At 38.8% G+C, this 20,265-nt stretch overlaps 1 long non-coding RNA gene across 1 annotated transcript in view; it reads right to left on the minus strand.

The window, feature by feature from the left end:
• The window catches only part of LOC116793434, a 33,308-nt gene that overhangs the window by 12,842 nt on the left and 201 nt on the right, over positions 1 to 20,265 (minus strand). The window contains exons 2-3 of the long non-coding RNA XR_004359482.1: positions 11,214 to 11,503; positions 8,103 to 8,186 (exon numbers count right to left, since the gene is read on the minus strand). This is a non-coding gene — a long non-coding RNA (uncharacterized LOC116793434). The remainder of the gene's footprint in view (positions 1 to 8,102; positions 8,187 to 11,213; positions 11,504 to 20,265) is intronic.

Raw genomic sequence — 20,265 nt, forward strand, 5'->3', positions numbered from 1 at the left:
AAATTTTCAGATAGAATAAGGCATGAAATTAGTGTCCAAAACCCTCAGGGAAGTGTGATCAGCTTTTAGAGCTGAACCAGGAACAAATAAAGAGACATTCAACCTCCCAGGGCTCTACTGCTGTACTACACTTTACACTACATGGAAAACTGGACAGTAGGACAGGCTCAGGTTTCTTTTTCTTTCCTGTGTTTGAATATTCTGGCTGCAGGCATCTCGCTCTGCAGCTAAATCCAAGCCTGTAAGGGATGACAAAGGGTATATTACAGCTGCATTGTTTTGTCTTTGCTGGAGATTGAGAATGATGTATTTGGGATTCAGCTGGTGTATTTACAGTAGTTTTAGTGACCCATAAAACATTGGATCTATATTTTGAAATATTTACAAGAGTAGCAGTCAACAGTTCTTTATCTACAATACTTTTTAATACTTCTGTCTCCTCCTCTCTTGTCACCTTTTTTCATCCTGCCTTTTTGTTGTTTTTCAGCTCTGATATTGTTTGTTGATTGTGACATTGTGCTAATGACTGAGTTCCTCTTGATAAAACACAGGGCATTCCTAAGAGTACTTCCTTTTTCTTTTTTAATAACAAAAGGAAAAATGAGATGCAACCAAATCACCCATGCACTAAGTAAATTCCCACAGTGATGGGAAGAGCTCCAAGCCCTAAGAATGTGGTCCATTTGGAGTCTGGTCTATCCATGACAGTACAACCAAAGAAAGGGGGAGCAGTGACCTAATAAATATTTTTCATTTTTAGCTTGAAATTAACAAACTAGATCAATTAATTTTTCAACACAAAGCTTTTCTTTAAAGATAAATTTCTGAATTAGGCATAAAGGCAACAATCACTACCCTTCTTCCACCTTCTCTTCCACCTCCCAAGATCCTCTGCTTAGAAATATCATTTATTAATTTACACACACTAAAACCAACTTTTGCTGCCTACCTACTTGAACTTGCCTACGGAAACAAGCTTTAGTTTCCAGCCTAAATAGCAAATTGAATAAAATTCCGGGGTAAACATCAGGTAAAATAATTCCCTAAAACCAAAAAATTGAAGCAGCACTCTATAACCCTCCTATCAGTAGCAGTGGAGCAGTTTTCCAGCTCAGATAAGCAGCTAAGGAAGGAGTAGGAAATGCAAAGAGAAGCACAGGTTTAACTTAAATTTCAGACATGCATCCTCTCTCCATAACCTCAAAGTCAAAGATACATAAGCAAAAGACTGATCAGTAAGAGAAAACAGCTGAAAAATTTAGTTCTTTGTTTCATGACCTTTTTGTTTCACTCTTCCTGAGCAAGGCAGTTGTGGTGAAGGGGTTGGAACAGAAGGAATCAAAACCCAGGGATGACCTAAGCATTACCAAAAGGCAAGAGCGATTTTTTGTTGGGAACTTTTCCCCCTTTTGAAGTTCTTCTAACTTGGAAAATTAAACCATAAATATGCTTTAATTAGAATAATTCAGCATCTAGTCCTGAAAGTCCTTATCAGTTGTATCTCCAAATTAGGCAGTCCTAGTTATACCCATGGCATAAAGGTAAGTCGTATTGGCTGCTACAGATTTAAACAGTCCCTGTGCAAGCTTAGGTCACATTTGTAATAGTACAGACAACAGTGAATAAAGGAACAGGAGCTCCTTCAAGACCAGGATCATCTGGATCCCAGTGCCAGCTCCCTCATTCTCTCTGCACACAAAGACACACAGGATGGGGAGCACCGAAGGGCAGCTGCTCCTGTGGCTGTACCAACAACAGCAAAGGTACAAGAAAGGTGAAAAAGGGTTCTTGTGAGACTCAAGTACTAGTACGGTGTTCAGACACTCAGCAACAGACAACAATCTCATCCCAAGTGGTCAACAGGCCTTAAACTATCAGAACTTCAGAGAAATTACGAGATATGGTTTGAAAACCTCAGCATTTCTAAAGGTAATAAGACGAGGCAGGATGGTGTCAGCCCATGGAACCTTGATTCTTTCCATTCTACGTTTTCGAGCTTCTGTTAACAACAAGGAGCCTGAAACTTCCCTCCATTTAACAAGATGGGCTCAGACCCTCTCAGAGGGTCACAACTCCAAAGGAAAGGCCCTGAGACAGGCAGCAGCTATCGCAGGATTCTCAATAAAATCGGGAGAGGGAGCAGTCCTGACTGCAGTGGCTGACAACTGTTTTAAGGCTGTATAATTATTTAGGGCAGGCAAGCCCTCAGGGAATGCCTTGAAGGAATGAAGAATCTTTTACTCTTGCTCAGAGCTTTTTTCTAAGACAGGAATGCTGAGAAATGGGGAGTCAGGGTATGTTTTATACTTGCAATTTCACTGTCCTGTGCTGAATAAAAAAACTTCTGAGGTTCCTATTAAACATTTTAGCCACAAGACCCTATTTGTGCTGAGCTAAATTATTTAATTACGTAGCTACCCCCAAATATCCATCAACATGGATTATTTATTTATAAAACCTGAAAATCGTTAAATGTGTTACCTCTATGACAGTGGCAGCAAATGTCCACTTTCAGACCTAACAGCAAATAGTAAATAATACTTATTCAGCACTTTCCATGTAAGTATCCAAAATGAGTTTACAAACACTAATGAAATAAACCAAACAAAAGAGAGGAAATTACAGATAAGCAAAAAGATTGAGAAAATCTAAGCAAGTCAGCCAAAGCCTTATACAGAATTAGTGACAATGGCCAAAACAGCCTCCATCTCCTGTTCTGCACCACAGGAGCATCTAGAATCAAAATAAGATATTGATTTCGAATACATTTAATGTTTAAAAACAAAAGTAACCTTAATTATTTTGAATCAGTTTTTAAAAGCAAACGTATCTTGTACATCCATAATAGTTAGAATGAAATTGTGCCACTGAAATGCATAAGCAACAGAAACCTCAGAACTGTGTACACTTGGTATTTGCAGGAATTAGGTTCCAAGGTGATCTCTGCATTTTAACAGGGGTGCCTGTTTGATGCAATGTAGAAGAACACAAAGCACAAAACCACCATGCTCAGAGAAGTTTGCATATATGCAAACCCAAATAAACAGGATGGATTGGCAAGTCATTGTAAACAGAGCCTCTGTGTGTTCTATTACTAATTCTTCATGCTACCTTCCTTTCTAAATGCTACATAAAATCCAAAAGATTTACCACAAAGATTATGGCAGCTCTGGACTTGCTTGAACAATGCTACAGCATCCCTTTTAAAGTTAAATCATACTTGACTATAGTTATAACAGTGTCCATAAAAATACAAACAACATGAGGGTAGTTCAGCTGCTGAATGCCCGCTGATAGTGCTTTTTATTGCATGGACAAGATCACAATTCATACACTAACCCCATTTTCCCAATTCCCCGAGTTTCATTCTGTCAGGATTTGGAAATGTCGTGGAATTTATACTTACAACTGTAATGGGAAGAGGGAAACTACGAGGGCTGCCAGTATCAAATGCTTAAAGAAGAGCAATGCTGTAGGATCTCAACTCCCATGCTCCCTGCTGAGAGCTGTGGTGGAGCAGGACCTATCAACGGGAAACACCTGGTGGAGGCATTTTGTTCTGCTCCAGCAGGTGTGGTCAATCTACAGGGCCAAATCCTGATTAAGAAATTACTACCCTTGGTTTTTGAGAAGTCAGGGTTTGCATCAGCAGCTTGGCACATCCTGCTTTCAAACCAAAGGACACATAAGGAGAAGGATGAAGAAAAAAGAAGTCAGATGCCAAGACTGGAAAAATGTGGACAACCATCAAAATTAGTATTACCTTAGCTTTAAATGTATAGCAAGATATACATATAACATAGCAATCAACATATCTCCAGGGTACAGAATGTGATAGATTATGATCTATAAAAACAAAATTATAATTTCTGTATAACATAACTAGGAAGCAAAATAACACTATTTGTCATAAAAGGTCTAGAAATACCTTCTTATTTTGGTATTTTCCTGATTTGTGGGATGGAGTTCCCAACATAAAAATGCCATAAAGTTTATTTATCATTTGTATTGATTACTTTTGCGTTTAGTCTGTGAGGAATATATGTGAGTAGAGGATTAGTGCATTGTAGTCAGCTCTAGGTACCTCAAGATGTTATGGCAGAAGAGTTGGAAGATGTGGAGAAAATTGGGTATATGAAGAGAGAGCTGAAGGTGTTGGAGTGAAAGGGAAACCAAAAACCAATGAGGAAATAAAGTTATTGCCATGGGGAAGGGTGCAAGAGAAACAAGGCACAAACCTGTAGGAGATCACAGACAGTATCATTTCTGATGCTTACAGAAAAGCTTGTTTATGTATTTGCCCAACATTAGCGAGGAGCAAAATTGCTATGAGGAAGTTGCAGACAATAATAGTTAAAAATTATAAATAAGAAAAAATTGGATAAAACCTTTAAAATGCTTACACTTGGAGAGAAACACAACTTTCCTTTTGTCTAATACTTTCCTTACTTTTCTGTAAAAGTGATGGTAGATCAGTAATATACTCCTCTCTATGTGAGAACAAAGAAAACATTAAAAAAATAATTTGCAAATATGCTGAGAATGTGTTCATTCTCCATTATTAAACAGTTCAAGGGCAGATTCAGCTGAGCTTTAAATGTAATAAAGAAATGATTTCAAAGCAACACTATGAGCCTCATATAGTAATTGAGAGTAGAAAAACAAGGGTGATAAAAGTGTCCTGTGTTATTGATGTTAGAGTTCATATATGATGCATTTCTGTGACGGGATTATCAGAGCACTGATGACAACGTGTACTTACTTATCAAACTAAACAAGGTGTCTCAAAAAGGAGAAATATTAAATTATGTGCTATCAGCCAGCTATACTATTCAGCAACACTTTGTATATGTAGTATCTACTCCATACATCTGTATTTCTACACGTGACCCTCACTAAACTAGTCTCTCTATAGTGTTTGCACAAAGAAGAAAATCCTTTGATCTTACAAGAGAAGTTTCAAAATGGACCCATCTTAGGTATAAATTAAATTGCATTTAAAAAAGAAAGAAATAGTCTTGTGCAGGTTATCAGCCTTTCTCCTGCAATACTTATTCTCCCTTCTTGCCACAGATTTGTTTTATTTTGCTACAGCAACACATTATTACTTAAAATTCACATTCACCTGAAGAAAGCTGTGACATGCCTACCAAAAGAGACATACACTGCTTAACCTAAATTGACCCTTTTTTCCTTCTATTCTAATAGATCTTTTTTCTTTTTGTCACTCAAAATGAGTGTCTGATGTATGAGCATAAATTGTTAAAAGCAGTTTTAGGTAAAGGAAGAGAGAGTGAAGTGGAGTTTTCTCACAAAAGCCAACCTCAATTTATGTCAAAGAGGGTTAAAAGACCTTGGGATTAAAGCAATAAACTTGCTGCTGTCAAAGCTAAAACCCGCTAACAATTTAGTGCCAAACGCATGTTGTTCAATATCATTTCATATTATATTATGTCACAAGTAGGTGACAGTTCCACATCAGACTGACAGGGCTGATTTACTCTGAAGAATTCATCGACATTTTGCAGAGTCAAAGCTGACTTCATTTTGTTTGGATGCAGGGTGGGAAATCTCTCCCTGCTTGGGTTGGAATATTTGGCTGAATGACACGGAACACCCTGGGCCAGAGCAGAGGGGGCTGAGAGCCCAGGTCTGGACACAAGGTTCCCTTTCCCCTGGCACAGGGACCTCAGGCACAACCCCCCCAGCTGAGGGATCCCGGCCTTCTCTTGCCCTAAACAACCCAGATCCCTGCTGCCCTTTGTGCAGCTCCACTTTTTGATGTGATTCCCCCCCCCCTGCAATTTTTAAACTATCCAACTGTCCTGTTCAATATTTTGATAATATATTTCTGTCTGAATTCAAGCTTTTATGCTTCTCCAAAATATACCTATTGTAAAGGGCTGAAATAAAAGACCGTGTTAAGAAAATACTACTGGCACCTGCTTATATTTTAAGCAGGGAGTAATAATAACTATTTTTCCAGGATTTTCTTTAGATCCCAAGGTCACATGTGAGGAGACCATTCTTAGGTCAGTGGCAAAAATACCATTTCTTTATATCAAGGTGCCTTTGCAAGATATTTCCAGATGGAATTTTTATTATGGGTTCCAATTCAAGTTTCTCCCAGGTCCCTGAAACAACTCTGAATAAACATAGTCCTCCTTTTTGTCTCAGGAAAATCTAATTGATCCGAATTCTCTGTTAAGGTTTCAAAGCTTTTTCAAAAAGGGTGCCTCTTCCCCAAAATCCAGTGTATTCTTCTACAGTTATCTGAGTCCCCATGTGATGATTATTTCCTTCTCTTGTTGGCTATTGCTATAGATCTGGAATTACAACTCAGCTCCTGAGGCTGAGGAACCAGGTTTTCTCTGAACCAAGTAGTGCTGTGCTACATTTAAAGTAGTCTTGTTATATGTGGAAACAGGAATATCCCTCCCCCCCTCTTTTTGTTTCTTTTTTAATTATGGAACAAACTTTCAGTTACCACAGGTTATTCTTACCTTTATTTCTGAAAAAAAAAAAAAAAATCTAGCAGCATTTGGGGTCTTTTAAACACACATATCACTATTTCCTCCATCTAAATACAGGAGTGGGTACATTAGTGCCTGGCCATTAACTTCTGTAAACCACTTAGTGATTCTTCTGTGAGATTCTTTGGGCAATGTTTGCTGTTCATTCAGGAAAACATTATGTGCAACAGCACATTGCATGTAAAATGGTCCCATCATCCAACACTGGTTTGTTTTTGCTGGCCATCTGCTGAACAACTCTCAGGCAGCAAAGGGGTTACCTTGTCTATTATGCAAAACCACTACCAGGAAGCAGAACTTCCAGTGAATTTTTAGAAAGATTAGTGGATGGTTAATCTTATTTGACATTTAAAACACTTGGAGGTAAATTCAGTGCTCACCTGCCCTAGACTGTACAGCATGAATACACTTTTACATATCTATTCCTGTTTAAACTAGTAGCTCTAAAGGCTGGAGGATATACCTGGCATAGAGGGATATTTGGGGAAAAGGGAAAAAAATGAACAGGTGAACACACACCCTGGTTTTAAACCTTTACAGTTTTCTCATATTGAAACACAAATTTTACTTTTTTTTGGATTATCATCTCATCCTGACACAGACATACTCCTGCTAACTTACAGATTCTGCTAGTAGGATCAAATTCTAATACATTTTGTATACTAGTATTTCCATGCTCCCTTTTCTGCTGCCCCATCAGTTATGAACATGACAAATACACATATGTACACAAAGTGCAAAGCCTAAGGTGTCCTGGGATCCAGTGAGAACTCCAAAGAAGCCTAAGGACATATCTGCAGCTGTTTCCTCATGGAGCGACCCTCAAACCCACTGTGGTGCACACAACAGTAAAACCATCAAGAATTCAATGAATTGCAGCTGAAGGAAAGGGATGAACACAGAGCTGTGACACATCCTGAGACTGCATTTGCTTTCTGCTGTGAGGGGCACAGGAGCGGCAATGACACAAGGGGTGTGTGCTGAGGCACCCAGTCCCTTTTGCCGAGCTCCAGCTGAACATGCTCTCGCCTTAAGTCCTCTGTAACTCTAAGACAGGGATCAAAATGAATTGTCATGTCTCTTTTAAGAGGGAAATACTACAACCTTTCTCTCTAGACAGGCTGTGACCTTTCAATTTAGGCTATCAGTTTACTCAGTGCTTGCTCTGTGGTTCATGATTAACTTGAAAGAGTTAGATCACACTCTCTCCAGGTCCTCAAGAAGGAATTTCTGTTGACTGTTAGAAATCCCTCTTGCAATAAAAGTGCACATAGTATGGCTGTATAAGCTATCTTTCAAAGTTACTTCAGTATCAATTCTTATCCAAAAGCTCCTAAAAATATTTCTACTCCTTTTTTTTTTCTTTAGGATAATATTTATGAGAAGTCAAAGTGAAAAATAGACACCTGGTTATTAATAAATACATCTTTGCTTTCACAAAAAAAACCCCTCCTTAAAAAGGGTCTCAGAGCTCTCAGACATTAATTAAACATTCTTATGTAGTTCATGAAAGATGTGTTTCAATTCTAAATATAAAAGGTAAACTGAGTTCAAGAGATAGTTACTCACCCATTCCTGCTGAGCCACTGGCAGAGCCACAGAAACCTTCTCCCTCCTCCTATAACTGTGGTTATGCAGCTGCCCCAGTATGTTCTAGAAAACACAGCAAAAATTTTCATAAACATATTTTTTTCACAGCTCACCTGTAGACTTTCTCTATTTCTTTTTGAAAAAAGAATACATCAGCAGTTTTCTTAGTCTTCTCTAGGAGATACCCTAGGAGATGGGATGGATTGAGGAGCAAACACTGGACTGAAGAGTTGCATGTCCTGCTGCCACTGCAAGTGACTGCTCAGGCCAGTAACATGGGGATTCTTTTTGTTATTTATTATTATCCACACCTCTGTACCTAAAACCTGCTTGCTGGGGGCAAGTAGGTTCTTTCAAATATTCTTTTAGTTATCCACATCTGTACATTTCCTTTCATTTAGCAATGAATGTCAGGCAATGATGGGAAAATCCCTCCCTTGCTCCAACATATGTATGTTACAAACAGAACTAACAGTAAAAATTTCAAAATACTCCCCCAAATAAATTTTACACACTCAAACGATCAGTTTATGTTACTTTCCAGGGCAGTAGCAGCTCAAGCTCAGTGAAACAAAATCAAATAGATTTGATTACATTACTTGTACTTCACCTTTCCACTAGGGAAAGGTGGAAATACAGAGGTGAGCCAAGTGCAGAGGTATTTAAATAGCTAAAGCAAACTGGAAGTTTTTAAGAACAAAGACTGAGACTTACAAATAAGTAGATGTAACCTTACAAAGACATATCACAGGATCTTTAAGTCTCAGGACCTTACAGTTTCTCACTGACATTACAAGTCTGGCCTACAGCTCACCTCACTGTAGTAACACCTGACAATTACTCACACTGCACTATTTGCTTTGTCTTAAGTTCAAGCGAAATCTCTTTTTATCACTCTGGACAAGTCTTTGACACCCCCTCAGCAGTGGTCTGTCATCAAGGGATGCTCAGCACCCTAATTCATCCCTTTAGCCCTCTGTTTTCTCAAGGAAAAGATAAAGTGAAGCTTTTGAGCTCAACTGGCCCTGCTTCTTTTGTTTTTGAGTTTTCCAGAACCTTTTAAATTCTTATAATCTGGAAGTCATCTGGGAATAAAAGTGTGCCTGCTAAGGTGTCTTTATGTCCCCAGATGGGGGACAGAGAGGGATCAAAGGACAGACTCTCAGCTGGTGTCACCTGAGGTATCACATTCTCTAAAGAAGAAGAAAAACAGTGCACACTGAACAAAGATGTTGGCCATAGAACACAAACCTGGAATAAAGGAGGTATCAGTCCTCTGTAACAGAAAACAGATGAATTGCAGAGTTTGCTGGAATTCAGGGACAGGAAAGTTCACCTAAAATGACCTTGAGGATTAAACCCCATTTTAAGCACTGCAGTGGTCAGCACAGTATTTGCATTTTTAATTTATTCTTTCAAATGAAGTATCTTCATGACTAATCCTTCATTTAGAAAAAGGAATAGGTGTTATTCAATGACATGACACACCTGAAAAGCAATACTTTCACAGTGTTTGCATTTCCATATAAAATTTCAGAGGCTCAAGAAATTACTTTATGCATTTGGAGTGTTACTATTGTCCTCACTTTTAAGTTTTTCTTTTTATAATAACAGCCATCTACTGCTATTATTGTAGCTTCTTGTCCAGATCTCCCTTTGGAGACTTTCTGACTACTTAACACCATTTTTCAATTTCTCTACTTATGCATATACATCTTCAGTCCAGATATGAGAATTTGCTAATGGACTGCAACTTTTTTTCCAAGATTCCCATGTGTAGAATTTTACATAGGCTGATCCAAAGTCTAAACTCTGCTTGCCAATGTCTTATGCCAGGAATATGCCTGTGACAGTCCATCCCAGAATTATGCTAACATTTTGAAGTATAAATTTAATTTGAGCACAAAAGAGAGCAAAAAATATCAGACTATATATTTAAAAGAAGATTAAGGTGCACACACTGTCGAATGGACAAAAAAACCTGGTGTGTAATAAAACGTGGCTCCCTCCTGCACTATGTACATTTTTAGCTGCAGATTGAAGAATAAATGGCAGTGGTTAGAAAATGGAAAACATGTAGGCAGGCACACCTATCTCCTGTTCCTGAGGTCGCACCACTTTGCATTTTACCCACAACAAAGCACATAATGCATCCATTTGGCTTTTTTCATTGATCGAAGTAACTCTGTGACACTCTCTAGTGGAAGGCAGACACACACCACCTCAGCCACGCTCTGTGTGCACCCAACAGGCACGGGGAAGCAACACCACGGGAAGGGAAACCGGCTGAAACGGAGCTTGGGCACTGTTGCATGTGTTTTGCTGCACTCTTATTTTTTAACACCACAACCAAAACACTTACAGACAGGTCCCTTCTGTTTGAAGCCCAGAGGATAACGTGGTACTGAAGCATAAATAAAGAGTGCCACTAGCAAGGAGTAACTGGCAGCAGACAAAGCCCAAGCCAGCAAACTGTCACGATTGCTCTAGAGGGTTTATAAGCTTTATCAAATCTGTGCTAGCTAATTCACTTGCAGAAGTGTACTGATAACACTGCTGCTTTTTTTTTCTCTTGCTTTTATTATAAACAGAAAGATAGACAGGTCCTAAGGACAGATCCTTTTCACAGCTCTGCTCTCTTCTGCCAGCAATGCCCTTCTACTTCACACAGATTACCAGGCTAAACTAGGTATGTCTTTGAGTCAGGAACATTTATTGCAATAAAACCCAACATATTTCCAAAAAAAAAAAGCTTGCCCCTCCCTTCTAACAGTTACATTGTGGTTGGAAACAACATTTTTAAAAAAATATACAGATCCAATCTGGTGTTCCTTGTCTCATTGAATATGCAAGTGGTTGTTTTTCACCACTCCCAATAAACATACTGAAGTTATCATTTCTGTGGACAGAGGAATTTTTATATATATATATATATGTATATATTTCAGGGTGGAGCATTTGGTTGCTTTCCCTGCTCCCCCTCCAAGTTTAGATGCAGTTTTTTGCATATTGTTGTACCGACACTACTTCATCAACAGCTATTGCTAAACAACAACTGCTATTAATCTAAATGACATAAATTAATACCACCTGCTGTAAGTGCAGAGGAAGTTTGGTTTATACTTTTAACTGCAGCTTTTGAAGTATCCAGGACAGGATGCAGGTAGATCCATAGATCTCCGTAATTTTCTCATTTCATACATGTAACTGCTCAAAATGATGCCTTTGGGGTGGAAAGGTTTACAAAAGGGATGCCCAGCTTTGAGCTCGTTGCCTTGCACAGTCATTCTGGCTGCACTTCTTCGTGTCTGGTGCTTCATTTCTGAAGGCTTCCTCAAAGCCTCCTGGTGATCCTCCCCAGGAGCTCCATGCACAGCAGCCTGTGGGAAAAATGACAAAACACTGGAAAATTCTGCCAAATAATAAACAAACCAACCCCATGGTTTTTGGGTTTTTTTCCAAACATGTTTCCATGAATAACTGAGAAAGCACACTTGCTAATTTACTACATGTTTGTCTTTATGGAGTATTTTTAAAATAAAGTATTTCACTCCCTCCTGCCTTTTCTTAATTTGTCCTGTCATTCAATTTCTGTAACTAATTTGAGGAGAATTCTCTAATGTTTCACCACCCTGCCAAAGCATAGTTTTTGCTTGAACGTAATGCAGAACTATTTTAATTGCAGGGAACATTAAAAATCCACCCCATAATGTGGGATTATTCCTCGTGCTAATTCTAGAAGCCCAAACTGCAGACGTGACTGAATTCAGATTCCTATTTCACACAAACACAAAGGGAAAAATTCTGCCTGAACTCCCTTCAACTCTGACATTCATAAAGTATGCCTATGTTAAGCTTTAAACTAGATTTGGGTCAATATATTTTTCTGAGGAAAGCTCACTAAACAACAATTTTGAAGTCAACTATCATGACACATAAACAAACCCTCCAGAGATCTCAATGTTGTGCACCTCACTGGGTCAGCTGGTTTCTAAATCAGAGTGATTGGAAAGAAAGATCCTCTTCCAGGGGATTCAGAACAGGATCTGAATGCAGGTGCTCCCAGTTATTTCCCATAGGAGCTCCTTTTTCTTTTGACTACAGATGGTGCTGAGGGAGACTAGAAACCTATTCATATGTGAGAGTAGGGATCTACAACAAAAAAAACCCTTTCCATAATTGTGCGGGGTACAAGTGTTGCCAGTTTACAAACTGGAAGCACAGGGATCATCAGGAAGTGTCTTTCAGTAATTTAAATGCAGTGATATTGTACCTGAAAAAAAAAAAAACAACAATAAAGGATGCCAGGATCTGCCTTTGGAAGACACAAATTCAGTGCAGTGGTGTGAAGGCAAAGGTGCTGTCACGGGGTGATCACATCACATCACTAAGCAGAACTAAGCTTTGGCACTTTAAAAATTCAAACCTGAAGACATTTTAAGTTACTTATTTCAGGTGCACACGTAAGAAGCATTTAGGACATTACCTTCACTTGGAGTTTTCTTCTCAAAGCCTCTAAAGCATTTAATATTTTCAGAAGATATGAAGGTTTTTCAGAGATAATATGCTTGCTATAGGCGACCACATGTACAATGGAAATTCCAGAAAATAAGACCAAATGTACTAATTCATAGCTAAAAGGATGATATTCTGTTTTTCTAACTGCATGAAACTGAAAATATGATTCCAAAAGTCTGATATTCTGCATGACCAAACACACTTTCACCTAAACTGCTGATTATTTTACCTGTAAGAAAAATATCTCTAATTTTCACTGCTGGAAAATCATCAAGATTTAAGTGCTGTAAAGAATATAATAAAACTTATACAGTACTTTTCACACTATAATGTCTCATGACTTTTACATACAATGACATATTAAATTGCAAAACATTAATGAATAACTAGTAGAAGAGACAGTTTAGCACTTCCAATGCTGAAATTTAGAATTTCTAATAACTGAAGATGACAAGATGCACAATTGAAAAGAGGAATAATAGAAGACTAAAAATAGATGCCTTGAAACTGCACTGTAGTTAGCTACAATAACACACAGACTGTGATCTTAAGCAAATGCTCAACAAGCCTTGACACAGAGAGAAAGGGAAATATCCAAAAAGTAGGTACACTTCCCAAAATTTAGTTCAGTGTCTGTTTGGTCCAGAACATCATTACATGAAGCAAGTTAAGAAGTTAAAAAAAGGCTGTTTGTTGTTTCAAAACCCAATACTAATTAAATAATATAGGAAACTCAATCAAAAATGGGAGATTTAAAACCTAGCATTACTCCTGGAGTTGTACACATCCAAGGCCATTTCAAGAGTTTCTCTAACAGAACTGCTCCATTAAAAGTTGTCAGGGAGACAGAAAAGAGAAAATTAAAATTCCAGTCAACTTAGTGGAGTGTCAAAGGTTGGGGCATTTTACATATGACTTAGCATAAATTAGGTCTACAATTTACCTTTCATTCTGAATTTTGGCTGTTTGTTGAACATCAAGACAGTCGTGAAAAAGAAGGGAACCAAATATCTGCTCAGATATCTTCTCATTTGGTCCCACCTCAAAGAAGAAATTCTACTTTACTCTCATGTTTACAACTCAGTGCACAAGACCAAAAATACCTGCAGTAACCAAAGATGTTTGATTACAGAAAATTCTAACATGGATGTGGCTTATACTAAGACAGACACCTGCAAAACTTCTAAATCTGACTATAGAAGATCTTACAGAGCTATAGCATAACATGGCATTTTTAACACAAATCTAAGGAATTCCACTGCTATTGGAAATTAAAATTTTTAAGCACATTTAAGCAGCTCAGGTGATCTCTGTACAAAGAAAGAAGGAGATGGCAGCAGGAGTGAATATGTGCAGATGCCTTCATGAGTAAAAGATCCAAGAGAGCTCAGGTACAAGCCAGCCAGGCTCAGCAGAGGGAGTGTCACCAGAGATTTCTGGTTTGAGCAGTCAAAGTGCAGTGGTGAGTGTGGACTCCCAAGTGAAATCTGTCAGACACAGGATTTGAATTAAGATAGATCTCAAAGGGAGAGCATTGTTTACTTCTCGGATAATTTGGGAGATCATTCTTTCACAGACACCCACCCGAAGTAGATACCCAAGAATTCCCTATCCTTCTCCCACAAACAATAACTCTGTGCACAGGGAAATACACCCACAGACAGCACACAAAAAAACTTGACGCCTCCTTCTCACATGCTTTTCTACTCTGTTCAAAGCTGCACTGTTCAAGTGAAGAGTATTTCCTTTAAACTTATGTGTAATAGAGAGAACTCATTGAATCTAATGTGAATCTTTCTAAGTTAAGAACCAAAAATACTCACTTGATAGGCCATCTGGGAACGCTTCCCAAATCCAAATTTAGGGTCCAGTAACAAGTCCTACATACAGCCTTTGTGTGTGAACACTTACTCTTCCTGCACTGAATTTCCCTGAACTGCAGCCAATATGACTCTGCACATGGAGGGAGCTACGTGGGGGATCAGAAACCTGGCACTGCTCAATGACCCAACCACTCTGCTTCACACCCTTTCTCTGCATAGACTCGTCATCCACTATTGGGGATGTTCATCTGTTCTAAGCTGTGGGGGGCAGGAGGTGTATGTGTGTTAAGAACTTTCTTTAAAAAAACATCAAAGCTGAAAACCTTATGGTTTGAGGATATGTTGAAAAATAAAATTTGGCTGCTAAAGTAAGGGCTATTAAAAAGATAAAAAGCAATCAACGTAGCATTTGCTTCCCATTCAACTACTATATCAACTGTCAAACACTCTTGGAAGTGAAAATAAGAAGTATTTCATTTTTCTGTTTGCTTAGGAATAAAGCGTCTTTGCAACAACTTCAAAAATATTGTCGAAAATCACTAGGAATAATGTAGAAGTAATTTAATTGCAGGGGAAGTTATACAGAGCCCTTTCAGGGTGTACAAAGCTTGTCTTGACAAACTGAGACTTAACCAAGTTTTTTCATCTTCCTGAAGAAGAAAATTGTTTCGAATTGTGTACACATGAAGTTGTTTCTCTCCTCAGTGCAAGTCCCAAGTGTGTTTAATAGTTTTGCTAAATATGATTGAAAGAAAACCATGCCTGAGGGAAATGATCCTTTGCTGGATATGTATAAGGGTTGAAGCAGTTGGTCAATGAGTGACCATAGCATATGAATCTAAAACTAATCTCAAAGAGCCTGAGGGCACCCAAAGCTAACCTAGTCAAGTAGTCATTTTTTCACGTGCTTTGAGCTAAATACCGTGTCTATAAAAGACTCCCTATACACCTAAAAGCATTTGGTTTTTCTCACATTAAAAAAGTTTTAAACAATATATTGTAGTGGGTGCATAACAGCAAACTAAAAATAATTATATAGTAGAACGGGCAGTCTCTTAGTTGTCATTAAAATGAGACACTTCTGAAGGCTGTTGAGAAAAAAATTGCCATGAGATTAGTTCAGAGCTTAAATCTGTCCCATGTCATCTCAGGCTCAGAACATCTGGGGAGAGTGCCCCCTCAGAACATCTGGGGAGGTCGTGGCCCTGAGTCACTACACTGAGCCCGTGGGTCCAGCTCCAATCATCTCCACAAACCACACCCTTGCTCTGGACCTTGATCCTCTTGTCTCAAGCAAGAGAGGTAGGCAAGGGGCTGCTGCCCTCTTCTCTCAGCAGTGCAGGCATCCTCTCTTTGAATTTGCATCATGCCACTTTAAAATATAAACCAATCTTTACAAAATCAGAGAAAACTGTAATAAAAGTTTCCTCCAATAATAAAATAATCTATATTACCTAAAACCTTAGGAAATGTACAGAACTGATTTTCTGAGTAAACTATGGCAATGAACAAGCCCAGCTGCATTTCACAATAAAGCTGCACAAGACAGAAGAACTGCTCTGTGAACGAGGGCAAGGGATGGGGTGAGAAAATCACTGAAAAATATTAAGTCCCTTGAGCACCACGGGATGTGCAATTTTCATCGTGCTTCGAGACGTACTTGTGTGGCCTTGTTGCTTCTATTGATCACCGTAGGTCTTTCCTAATAGAGTTACAAGGTATTTTCAGTTGCAGACTTAGAAACCTGTGGGAAATGGGATCCAATCATCTGGCTGCTGTGCTCCTGTAAGGCCAGCTCTGTCTTGTTGCTACTGCTCTGTTGGGCTTTAAACACAATACCAGCACATCTACAGCTGTGAAGCAGAGAGCAGGGCTTGTGCAGCACGGGTTATGAATTTCTGTGAAGAAAGAACTGAATATTTCTGGTCATTTACAAAGTTCAGCTAATTTTCTTATTATTTTTCTTTGTTATGAAACTACATGTCTGATTTCCAACAGGGTTTTGAGTGCAGGAAGAAAGCGGGAACCATTAAGAGGTATTTTATGCTCTTTCAGCACCCCAATAGGCATAGTAATGAATGAACAGAGAGCATTTTGTAATGTTATGCTGAGGCAGAAAATATTGGAAATACTCACAGAAATCTCAGTGAAAATAAACATTACTTTAAGCAAGAAAACCAAGGCACAGGGAATCTCAGTAAAAAAATCTGTATTTTGGGTTCTTACTTGGATCAAAATAAACAAAAGACATTTGTGTTTTGCTTATCAGATCTGGAATAAAAGATAATTAAAAAAGAAGGGGAAACTTGTACATTAAAAAAATTTCGACTGAAAATGTTGCGTGAACAAGCGACCTACCACAGCCTATGACTTAGAAACTTAAAACTGAAATAAAACACAATCCACTTTCCTCACGTAATATTAGCAATGGCCATCTAAGATGTTTATCTATTAAAAAAAATGTCAAGGTAAAATTCAAGGCAAGCTCTATCCAGCCAAGGAAGGACTCCTAGAGGTTCAGGAGAGTCAGCTCAGGACTTCCAACAGAGAGCAGCATAGTTGAGTTGCAAATGTGGGAGAAGGAAAAAGGATTCTGTTAAAAAAAAAACAAAACAAAAAAAAACCAACAAAAAACCCACAAACAAACAAACAAAACAACAACAACAACAACGACAACAACAACAACAACAAAAAAAAAACGCGAAACAAGATGCTTTATGGAAGAATTTATCTTCTCAAGAAGAACACATCAGTGGCCACAAGGACTAAATAGAGGTTCATCACTGAAGAGCAGTAAAGTGGGTTTGCTCCCCCCTTGTTTCTGTGCTGGCCCCTCCTGCAACATGCATCTTTCATCACATCAGTGTGACAGCTCGGACATTAGTGGTACCCTGAAAAGCTAAAACACTTCCATGTTTGATTTGATAGTCAAGATCTCCTTACCCTTACAGTTTAGCCATAAATATTGCATCATGATCAGGAGGTCCTTCCCAGGAAACAACACAACGCAGGTACATTTATATGCCTATAAACTGAAAAGCGCACTTGATTGCACCACTGTAACTAAATGATTACACTGGCTTTGGTGAAGTTCACCAAGATGTGAGGAAACAGTTTCTGTGGTTCACATGCCCCTCTGCAAGACAGTATCTAAAGAGACTGTGTGAGCAAGAGAGTGTGCGTGGGGGAAAAAAGCACCACTTAAAACTGAATGAACACAGCACAAAAGTACATATGAACTTTTAACAGCCCAAAGAGGATGACATGGTCCATGAAGACCTGCCCTCATAACCTCAGGAAATACAAATCAATCTGTGTTTCATCATTTGAAACTTGAACTTCTAGCTAGTAGCTCTGTGCTCTTCCCCCTGCCTTCTTCAAAAACTCCTCCTTGAGCTGATTTACACTATTTGCTTCTACTGCTGACTTCGGCAGTTTGTTCCAGACTGTATTTCAACTACCCTTTGTGTAAAACTGTTCTGTCTGAATATATCGGAGTCCCTAAATTCTGGTACACATATTGGAGTGGTTACAGAAGTAATTTTACTGTGGCTGGCAGCTGGCCTAACTCGTGCTCTGATCTCTCCTCCCCTCCCTCAACCCAACAGTTAATACTTCGCCATCAAAGTCAGGGCTGCTGCAAAGAGAGGCTGCTCCAGCCAAGTGCCCAGGGGGACAGTGCTTGAACTTGTCACATACTGGCAGGACACTGTGGCCAGAGCAGCCTTCCTAACCTTTAGAAGGGGACCAAAGTAGGGAAGAGCAAAGAGTAAGCAAATAGAGAGGAGCAGGACTCTATGTCTTACTGTGTTAAACAATTTGATCCTATTCACAGACCCTTTATCTGCTTTCCACAAATGTTTTCTTAAGTGTTGACTAAAAACAAAACTGTCCATAGATCTAAAATATATAAATACAAATTCTAAAAAAAAATTAATATAGATATTTGTGAAAACTGAATTTTGTTAATTTTTTTTCATTTTGGATGAAAAAAAAAGGACTAAATTTATTGGAGTCTCAACTGCAGCTGTAGGTTGGCAATTAAGTGGCTGTAAAGAAGTGGGAGAGGGAATAGCAGCCTCCAGATCTTGAATAAATTGTCAGCTGATCTTAAACAGGAAGTACAGGATTCTTAATTTTGACTTCTGAGGATCTACATTTTCTAAAAGATGATTATTTGCAAGTGTCTTTTTAAATCCACTTTTGTGCATGAACTAAGGTTAGCAAAGAGGCAGATAATCCATCAAGTGTGCCATAACTTTTAAATGAAGGTGACATATTTTTCCCAGTCAGAACAACTTTCATCAGAAATATTTTTGGAAATTTAGAAAATCTCTTTGATGTCAAAAAACTGTTCTCACATTCTTTTGAAGCAGACAAAAGGTCAATGTTAATTGCAATATGTTGTAAATCATATAGATTACTTTCAAGAAAATATTTAAGGGAGATATCTTATATGCGACATTCATTCTTCAGCCAGCCAGACATGGATGATGTTTAATTTATAAAGATTTAAAAGGATGGAAGTCTCTTGCAAAATACAGAATTTAATGAAATTCTTCTGTTTTGTTACCAATTCACAGATATCATCGCTTCTTATTTATGGAGAAAAGTGTATTAATCATCACATGCAGAGTTGCAAATTCAGCAGAAACATAAATTATCAGCCCTAAACCTCATATTCTTCCAAAGGATCCATAAAGCTAAAATTTTGAATAGCTTGGAAAGAACAAACGGACAAGAAAAGATAATGCATCTTTTGAAACACAAACCTGCAAAGATGTTATGCTCAATTACTCTGACAAAAGATTTGGAAACCAACAATATCCCCTGTGGAATACCACTGCTAAACTGGAATGCTAAATCAAAAGCTCAAAGTTAAGCAAGAATAATATACCATAAGCCACATTAAACGTGTGTCATCCTTAAAGCTAGAACCCACTTGGGTATTTATGAAATAACTATTTCTACTTTTGGGGGGTGGGGAAAGAGGGGGGAAGAGTTCAGATTAGTAAAATATTAGTAGAAGTACCACTCTGGATGTCACATGGAGGAACAGTGGGACTGGGCAGGATGCATCCCCCACTGCAAGTCCTCTTGTAACCAGCCAGAGAGTTCAAAGGTTATTTTACAATCTAAACAAAGCTTCATAGACAACAAAAAACCTGACTAGAACCTAAGGCAGGGAAGGAGCTGCTTGGAAGGGGTTTAGAAGGAGCTGTGACAGCTCTGGAGGCCAACAGAAGGCTGCTGTGTACAACCAAGGATTTCCAGCAAGCCACTGGAAAAGGGTGCTGCAGGGACCTCAGTGATGCCATGTTGCACTGGAAGACGTGCTTGTTTTATTTTCAAGGAATGCTTTCAGCCAAGATGCAAAAGGAGCAGCGTTTGCACGAACAAAAAGCTTCCATCCTCCAGAAGAAACAAGGATGCATCCAGACACCTACTGGGGGATCAGGGCAGGGGAGCTGTGGGGAGAGATGTTTTCCAGGCAGCTGATGTTATCAGCAGTGCTCATCACCACATCAGTGTGGATGTTTGGGAAGCTGCTGCATTTGGGACACGTCTATCCCGACACTGATGTTGAGTAACAAGGAACGGAATGTGGGCTGTTTCTGAGGGACAGGAATGACGTTGCCAAAAATGCACTAAGAATACAAGTCCAATTTAGGCCAGTCAGTTCTTATTAGCTTCACTGAGATGGCAAGTCCATAATTTTGGCTGCACAGAGAAAAGGGATCATCGTTTTGAACCACAGGCCTGACATGCAGAGCTGCTGCACACGCAGCCGGGGAGGGCCT

The sequence above is a fragment of the Chiroxiphia lanceolata genome, chromosome 13 (assembly GCF_009829145.1).
Source record: "Chiroxiphia lanceolata isolate bChiLan1 chromosome 13, bChiLan1.pri, whole genome shotgun sequence".
NCBI lineage: Eukaryota > Metazoa > Chordata > Aves > Passeriformes > Pipridae > Chiroxiphia > Chiroxiphia lanceolata.